General features: G+C 45.6%; 1 pseudogene; it reads right to left on the bottom strand.

Annotated features, from left to right (window-relative positions):
• Positions 1–1,178: 1,178 nt before the first annotated feature.
• LOC126960490 (uncharacterized) lies at positions 1,179–1,272 on the bottom strand (annotated as a pseudogene).
• Between the last annotated feature and the right edge of the window lie 7,587 nt (positions 1,273–8,859).

The following is an 8,859-nucleotide window of genomic DNA, read 5'->3' as shown; positions in this document are numbered from 1 at the left end:
ACTAAACTCAAAGAAAAAAGAAAACATAAATGAACCCAAATCCCTCCATCTAGAAATAACTATTTGGCTAAACGTAAAAATAGGTTTTGACCAGCCAAATTTTCTTAAAGTCCTTCAAAATTGTTAGGAAGCAAACAAACCTGCCAATTTAATTGATTATAAAAAGTTGCATTGTGGAGTATGGATTAAGTTTTATGGAAATCCCATTATTAAGACTTAAAAGCTGGGTGAGGTGGCTCACACCTGTAATCCCAGCACTTTGGGAAGCCGAGGCAGGTGGATTACAAGGTCAGGAGATCGAGACCATCCTGGCTTAACATGGTGAAACCCCCCTCTGTACTAAAAATACAAAAAATTAGCCGGGCATGGCGGCGGGCGCCTGTAGTCTCAGCTACTCCGGAGGCTGAGGCAAGAGAATGGCGTGAACCCAGTGTGTCCAAACTTGGTTCCTTCCCGTGGATTCTCGCTGCAGACCCTCACAGTAAGTGTTACAGTTCTTAAAGATGGTGTGTCCAGAGTTTATTCCTTCAGATGTTCAGATATGTCTGGAATTTCTTCTTTCTAGTAGGTTCGTGGTCTTGCTGACTTCACGAGTCAAGCCTCAGACCTTCCCAGTGAGTGTTACAGCTCACAACGGTAGTGCAGACCCAGAGTGAGCAGCAGCAAAATTTATTGTGAAAAGTGAAAAGAACAAGGCATGCATGGCATCAAAAACAACCCAACCAGGTTGCCATTGCTGGCGGTGGTGGCCAGTTTTTATTCCCTGATTTGGCCACGTCCACATCCTGATGATTGATCCATTTTACAGAGCGCTGACTGGTCCATTTACAGAGCGCTGATTGGTCCATTTTACAGAGTGCTGATTGGTCCATCTTACAATCCTTTAGCTAGACACAGAGCACTGATTGGTGCATTTACAATCCTTTAGCTAGACACAAAAGTTCTACAAGTCTCTACCTGACACAGAAGCTCAACTGGCTTCACCTCTCACCAGGAGGCAGAGCTTGCTGTGAGCCGAGATGGCGCCACTGCAGTCCAGCCTGGGTGACAGAGTGAGACTCCGTCTCAAAAAAAAAAAAAAAAAAAAGACTTAAAAAATAACTTTACTGTTTTAAATGACTACCAAGATGTACTGAAGTTGGCTTTGTGATGTAATAATGCTTTCACTGATGATTTTGTTCTCAATTTGGATTTGGAATCTTCTTGCTCTACACCTTCAGAGAAACTTCTCTAGTAACAAACTATAGAAATGATCCCTGAAAGTATAGTCTTGGAACCCAGCTTTTAAATTTGATTGATTCCTATAGGAAGAGATAGGGCATTTCAGAAGAAATGTATGATAATTTATAATATACGCCAGGAATAGGTTGTAGTGAAAGGTCTGTGCCTGAGAGATTTGGGAGAGAAATGTTGGGGAGGAAAGGGAACTAAACTAGCTAGCTTTCCTCACTTTGTAAATTACCATTCTGTGACAGCTTCCCACAATAATTTTAGTAACTACTAACTTTTATTGAGTACTTACTCTGAGTGAGATACTATCTCAAGTGCACATGTTTTCTTGTCTAATCTTTACAACAGCCTATTCAGCAAATACTACTATTTTTTAAGACAGGGTCTCACTTTGTCTCCCAGGCTGGAGTGCTGTAGCACAAAAAATGGCTCACTGCAGCCTCCACCTCCTGGTCTCAAGTGGTTCTCCCGCCTCAGTCTCCTGAGTAGCTGGGACTACAGGCATGTGCCACCATGCGTGGCTAATTTTTGTAGAAACGGGGTTTCACCATGTTGCCCAGGCAGGTCTGGAACTCCTGAGCTCAAGCGATCTGCCTGCCTCAGCCTCCCAAAGTGTTGGGATTACAGGTGTGAGCCACTGCGCTGGCCAAATACTACCATTTTCTCCCGTACGTAAATGAAGAAACCAAGACTAAGCATAATTAAATAAAAGCTCATGAAACTAGTAAGTGGGGTGGGACCGGGACTTAAACTGGAACCCAGAAGGTGAACTACTATACTTCAGGTCCCTTGATAGTTATTTAAATATGATGTCACTGCCACAAAATAGGTTTTGGAGTTGTGTTTTGTATCAGGGTTCTCCAGAGAAACTGAACACATAGGGATACACACACACACACACACACACACACTCAGATTTATTTTAAGGAATTGACTAACCCAGTTGTGGAAACTGGTAAGTCTGGAATCTGCAGAGCAGGCCAGCTTGCCAGAAATTCAGGTGTAGCAGGACAAGCTGCAGACAAAACTCCTCAGACACCGGATTAAAGAAGGAAGAGGTTTTTCATTCGGCTGGGAGCTTGGCTCTTAAGACTCGAGTCTGCTGAGGCTCCCGGCCGAATAAAAAACTTCTTCCTTCTTTAATCCGGTGTCTGAGGAGTTTTGTCTGTGGCTCATCCTGCTACACAGGGAAGAGTTAGTGTTGCCATCTTAAATTCAAAATCTGCCCTCTGGAAACTCAGGTAGGGTTTCTATATTACGGTCTTGAGGCAGAATGGATTTTTTTCCAGGAAACCTCAGTCTTTGTTCTTACGGCCTTCAACTGAGTGGATGAGGCCAACCCACGTTATGAAGGGTAATTTGCTTTACTCAGAGTCTACTGATTTAAATATTCATCACATCTAAAACAATATCTTCAGCCAGGTACGGTGGCTCATGCCTGTAATCCCAGCACTTCGCGAGGCCAAGGCAGGTGTATCACGAGGTCAAGAGATCCAGACCATCCTGGCCAACAGGGCTAACCTGGGTGAAACCCCGTCTCTACTAAGAATACAAAAATTATCTGGACGTGGTGGCGCACGCCTGTAGTCCCAGCTACTTGGGAGGCTGAGGCAGGAGAATCTCTTGAATCCAGGAGGCCGAGGTTGCAGTGAGCCAAGATCACGCTGTTGCGCTCCAGCCTGGTGACAGAACGAGACTCCATCTCAAAACAAACAAACGACAACAACAACAACAAAAAACAAATAGGCCGGGATTGGTAGCTCACGCCTGTAATCCCAGCACTTTGGGAGGCCAAGGTGGGCAGATCACGAGGTCAAGAGATTGAGACCATCCTGGCCAACATGGTGAAACCCCGTCTCTACTAAAAAAAAAAAAAAAAAAAAAAAAAAAGAAATTAGGCAGGTGTGATGGCACATCCTGTAGACCCAGCTACTCGGGAGGCTGAGGCAGGAGAATTGCTTGAACCAAGGAGGTGGAGGTTGCAGTGAGCCGAGATCGTGCCACTGCACCCCAACCTGGTGACAGAGCGAGACTCCGTCTCAAAAAAACAAACAAAAAACAGTCTTCCCAGCAACATCTAGACTACTGTTTGACCAAACGACTGGGTACCCTAGCCTAGCCACGTTGATGCATAAAATCAGTCATCATTTTCATTTTTTTCTTGGAAGAGAAAGGGGAGGATGAATCCTCAAATGTGATTCACTCAAGACTGATGATAACCCCAAGATGAGCCTGCCACAGGTGAAAAACCAGTCTCATGAGTTGGCAATCCTTTAGCCACAGCCATGCAAGTGTAGCATTGGCCAGAAGAGGGCACTTCCTCATACTCGTATTACTATGTACGTGGAAACCAATAGGATGGATGAGATTTGGACACTACTTTCAATTAATTACTTTTTTTTTTTCTTTTTTTGAGACGGAGTTTCGTTCTTGTCGCCCAGGCTGGAGTGCAATGATGCAATCTTGGCTCACTGCAACCTCTGCCTCCCGGGTTCAAGCAGTTCTCCTGCTTCAGCCTCCCTAGTAGCTGGAATTACAGGCATGCACCACCATGCCCAGCTAATTTTGTATTTTTAGTAGAGACGGGGTTTCTCCATGTTAGTTAGGCTGGTCTCAAACTCCTGACCTCAGTTGATCCGCCTGCCTCAGCCTAACTATTTTTTACAGCCTCTGATTTAGCTTAGCACAACCTTTGATAGAATAAACGCCTGTGAAATTTTAGTATCACTGTGGGACCAAAGCACCTCATTGGCAGTACTTAATGTTTATGTTCAATAATGCAAGAAGGGCAGGGTGCAGTGGCTCACACCTGTAATCCATGCACTTTGGGAGGCCAAGGTGGAAGGACTGCTTGAGCCTAGGAGTTCGAGACCAGCCTGAGCAACATAGTGAGACCCCATCTTTTAAAAAAAGTTAAACACAATAATAAGAAGACATGGGATGATTTTATCCTTTGGCTTTTCTAGTGTATTATAGCTGCCAAAAAGGCAGAGCCCAGTTTTTCCAGATCAGGCAAACACAGGCTGATGCTGGGGGAAGGAGGAAGTTGGGGTATTTAGAGATTGAGAGAAGAAACTGAGAGGAACCCTGGACCTCCAGATAGCTGAGGAATCTTGTAACAAAATAGAGAGGACAGGTTTGGAAGGTTGCACTTCATGTGGTTTGAGAGAATAAATCTGCAGGCCCCTCTGGCAATACAATGCTGCCTACCAGAGCAGTTCATCTAATCTGTGGATTCTTAATTGGAGGTGGAAATTCACATAAGTATAGTTATTCTTTAGTTCTCATTAATCATTAAAATTTCCTTCCTCCTCTGCTTCTGTTTTAATGACAGCCTACATTTGTGCAGTGCAAGTCTTTGCGGAAAGTTGTCCCATCCCACAAGGAACAGAGCAGGTACTAATTATTTCCAATTTACAGTTGAGGAGACACAGAGGGTAGTGGTTTGCTTTGGCTTCCCTGTAAGCCAACCTTGGGAGGGGACCAGAAGCCTGGGGCCTGATTTTAGCCTTGTGTTCTTTCTCCTATCAAAAACATGTTCCTAACTCTCATACACTGCGATTTCCAGTGTCCACCAACTGACTGTATGCCTACACTGTGACACAGATATTCTACTTTTAGGAATCTGGCTGACATAAATGCATGCACACGGGCACCAAAAGATAGGTGCAAGATAGTTCATAATTTGTAATAGCCAAACTGAAGAAAACCTCAAATTCCATCCACATAGAATGGATAAATACATGGTATATTTATATAATGGAATGCCATATAGTAATGAGAATAAATAACAAGATCTTTGTGCAATGTGAATAAATTCCACAAAATTAATATAAAGTTTTAGAATTTACACTTTTGGAGGCCGAGGTGGGTGGATCACCTGAGGTCAGGAGTTCAAGACCAGCCCGGCCAACATGGCGAAATCCCGTCTCTACTAACAATACAAAACTTAGCTGGATGTGGTGGCATGTGCCAATAGTCCCAGCTACTTGGGAGGCTGAGGCAGGAGAATCGCTTGAACCCAGGAGGCAGAGGTTGCAGTGAGCCGGGATTGTGCCACTGCACTCCAGTCTGGGCGACAGAGCAAGGCTTCGTCTTTTTAAGTGGGCAGGCCAGATGCAGCAAACATCTTACACAAATGGCAAAGCTCAGAACTCACTACAGTCTCAACCGCCTGCACTCTTGAATAGCTGGGACAACAGATGCATGCCACCACACCTGGCTAAGTCATACATTTTTTTGTAGACACAAGGTTGCACTATGTTGCCCAGGCTGGTCTTGAACTTCTGGGCTCAAGCAGTCCTTCCGTGTCGGCCGCCCAAAGTGTTGGATTACAGGTGTGAGCCACCTCGCCTGGCCCATATCCCACTTTTTTTTTTTTTTTTTTTTTGAGACGGAGTCTCGCTCTGTCGCCCAGGCTGAAGTGCAGTGGCCGGATCTCAGCTCACTGCAAGCTCCGCCTCCCGGGTTTACGCCATTCTCCTGCCTCAGCCTCCCGAGTAGCTGGGACTACAGGCGCCCGCCACCTCGCCCGGCTAGTTTCTTTGTATTTTTTAGTAGAGACGGGGTTTCACCGGGTTAGCCAGGATAGTCTCAATCTCCTGACCTCGTGATCCGCCCGTCTCGGCCTCCCAAAGTGCTAGGATTACAGGCTTGAGCCACGCGCCCGGCCCCCATATCCCACTTTTAACAGCCAATGACACTAGTACTATTTTCAGGAAAAGCAAGAAACCCAACTCCTGCATCCTAACGGTACAGATGGTACCTCCAAAGAAGAGAGAGATGAGAAATGGAGCAGCAAAGTAAAGCTGCTCAAAACTCCATGCCAGTGAAGTCGTAAATGGAACCAGATTTCCTGTTTCCCCAAGTACACCTGCTCCTCATTAGCTCTTATTGCTTCTTGCAAGACCAGCAGGCTTGAAAATATTAAAGGACAAAAGTACAACATGTTCCTTCAGGGGCTGGCTGTCTCTGTTCATGGCTACACACTACACACACACACACAAAAACACATACACACATATACACACACACGCACACACATACACACGTATACACACATGCACATGCGCACATGCACATATACGTAGACATTCACACACACGCACACTCATGCACACATACACACATAATACACACACATGCACATATACACAAAACATACACACGTTCACACACACACTCCCTTATTCCCTCTGCTGGCTTGGACTGCTACTGCCACTTGAGCTCCTCGTATCCTCCATCTCGCTGATTCTCTCCCATTCCACAAGCAGAAGAGTAAAAATCCTGAAAAACATTGCTAGAAATCCACTTGCACACTTTCTCCAGCTAGATTGCTTTCAGAGGAACTGACCCTCTTTCTTTCCTCCCAGTGGCCAGAGGGGCACGGGATATGTGTCTGTAATTCTTGCACCGCTCCATGATGGGGCGAGGGGCGGTTTTCAGAACTCTCTGCCAGGCTGTGCCACAGGTGCGTTTTCAACCACAAGTGCAGGTTCATAGTGTGGGAACTGAGGCAGGCTGCTGTTCTGCCAGAGTCTAAAGGAGTCCTGCGGGCAGCAGAGATACCTTGGGGTCTGCTTGCTTAATTGGGGCCCAACATCAGGAATTTTCTGGCGGTGGCAATACTCAAAGCCAGGTAGATGGCACAAAGACATATACAAAGGTGTTCATTATAGCATTGTCATCAAAGAGAAAAAGAGAAACAACGAAAACATCCAGCAACAGGAAGTGTTAAATTATACATAATGGGCTGGGCGTGGTGGCTCACGCCTGTAATCCCAGCACTTCAGGAGGCTGAGACAGGTGGATCACTTGAGGTCAGGAGTTCGAGACCAACCTGGCCAACATGGTGAAACCCTGTCTCTACTAAAATACAAAAATTAGCTGGGCACGGTGGCATGCACCTGTAGTCCCAACTACTCTGGAGGCTGAGGCAGGAGGAGAATCACTTGAACCTGGGAGGTGGAGGTTGCAGTGAGCCGAGATTGCACCACTGCACTCCAGCTTGGACAACAAAGTGAGACTCTGTCTCAAAAAAAAAAAAAAAAAATACACACACACACACACAAACATATATATATATACACACACACACACACATATATATATATAAAATCATATACCATGGATTATCACACAGCCATGAAAAGGAATGAGGCAGCTCTATATTAACCACCATGGAAAGAAGTTTATGCTATGTTGTTAATGATAAAAGCAAGTTGGAGAAAACTACATATAGCATGATCCCACGTATGGATTAAAACAATTTGTATGCACACACACATACACACTATTTCACATGTTAGACTTGATAAACTTATAGAAAAACGTCTAGGAAGAAGGAGGAGGAGGGGGAGAAAGGTCTTGAAGGATACACACTAAACTATTATCAGGTTATTTCTGGGCAAGGGAGTGGAAGTGGGGGTCAGTGAGGGGAACTTTCCAATTTTGCCATATTTATTTCTGTTATTTAGGATGCACCAATAGTGCTTCCCCATAAAAATTATGGGGATGGAGTATGGAGGAGGCATGGAAGCACATTTGATGGGGATGTTAGCACAGCCAGAGGCTTCTGGGAGTCAGGGCCAAGGGCTGGGAAACAGACTGCGAGCTGGGGTGGAGGATCTAAGCTCCTGACTATGCACCGCATGTCCTTTTCTTGTTTTGTTTTCCCTTTCCTGGGTCTCTTTCCAAACCCAGGCGGCTAGAGAAGAACCCCTTCCCAGTAAAACTCAGAGAGGATGGCTTGGCTTGACCCTAGGCCTTAAGAAGAAACCTCTTGGCCCGGCACGGTGGCTCACGCCTATAATCCCAGCACTTTGGGAGGCCGAGGCGGGTGGATCACGAGGTCAGGAGATCGAGACCATCCTGGCTAACAAGGTGAAACCCCGTCTCTACTAAAAACACAAAAATTAGCCAGGCATGGTGGCGGGCGCCTGTAGTCCCAGCTACTCAGGAGGCTGAGGCAGGAGAATGGCGTGAACCCAGGAGGCAGAGCTTGCAGTGAGTCGAGATCCTGCCACTGCACTCCAGCCTGGGTGACAGAGCGAGACTCCATCTCAAAAAAAAAAAAAAAAAAGAAACCTCATCTTTCCCTTAGTGCCCATTTCCTTGTTCTTGTTTTTGTTTTCTTTTTTCTTTCTTTCTTTTTTTTTTTTTTTTTTTTTGAGATACTCACAGACTGAGTACAGTGGTGCAATCACGGCCCACTGCCGCCTCCACCTCCTGGGCTCAACAGATCCTCCCACCTCAGTCTCCTGAGTAGCTGGCACTACGAGCACACAGTGAGACCCTATCTCTACAAAAAATAAAAAATTAGCCAGGTGAAGTGGTACGTGGTAACGTGTTGTGCTACTATATTACAATAGCTATGATATCACTAGGCAACATAGTGAGACCTCAGACTCCTGGATGCAAATGATCCTCCTTCCTCAGCCTCCCAAAATGTTGGGATTACAGGCATATGCCACCTTGCCCAGCCTTCCTTGTGGTTCTTTTCCTGGGCCTTTTGCTATCAGAGCAAAAGGTCTCCAGGAGCTGAGGAAAAGAGGGTACAATAATTTGGCTGACTTCCAGTGAAGACTACTGCTGTTTTCTACCGAGACTCCTCCTTAGAATTGCCTGGGG

Source organism: Macaca thibetana, chromosome 7, assembly GCF_024542745.1.
Source record: "Macaca thibetana thibetana isolate TM-01 chromosome 7, ASM2454274v1, whole genome shotgun sequence".
NCBI classification, from domain to species: domain Eukaryota; kingdom Metazoa; phylum Chordata; class Mammalia; order Primates; family Cercopithecidae; genus Macaca; species Macaca thibetana.
The sequence above is the reverse complement of the archived record's forward strand: the minus strand, read 5'-3'. Positions and strand labels throughout refer to the sequence as shown.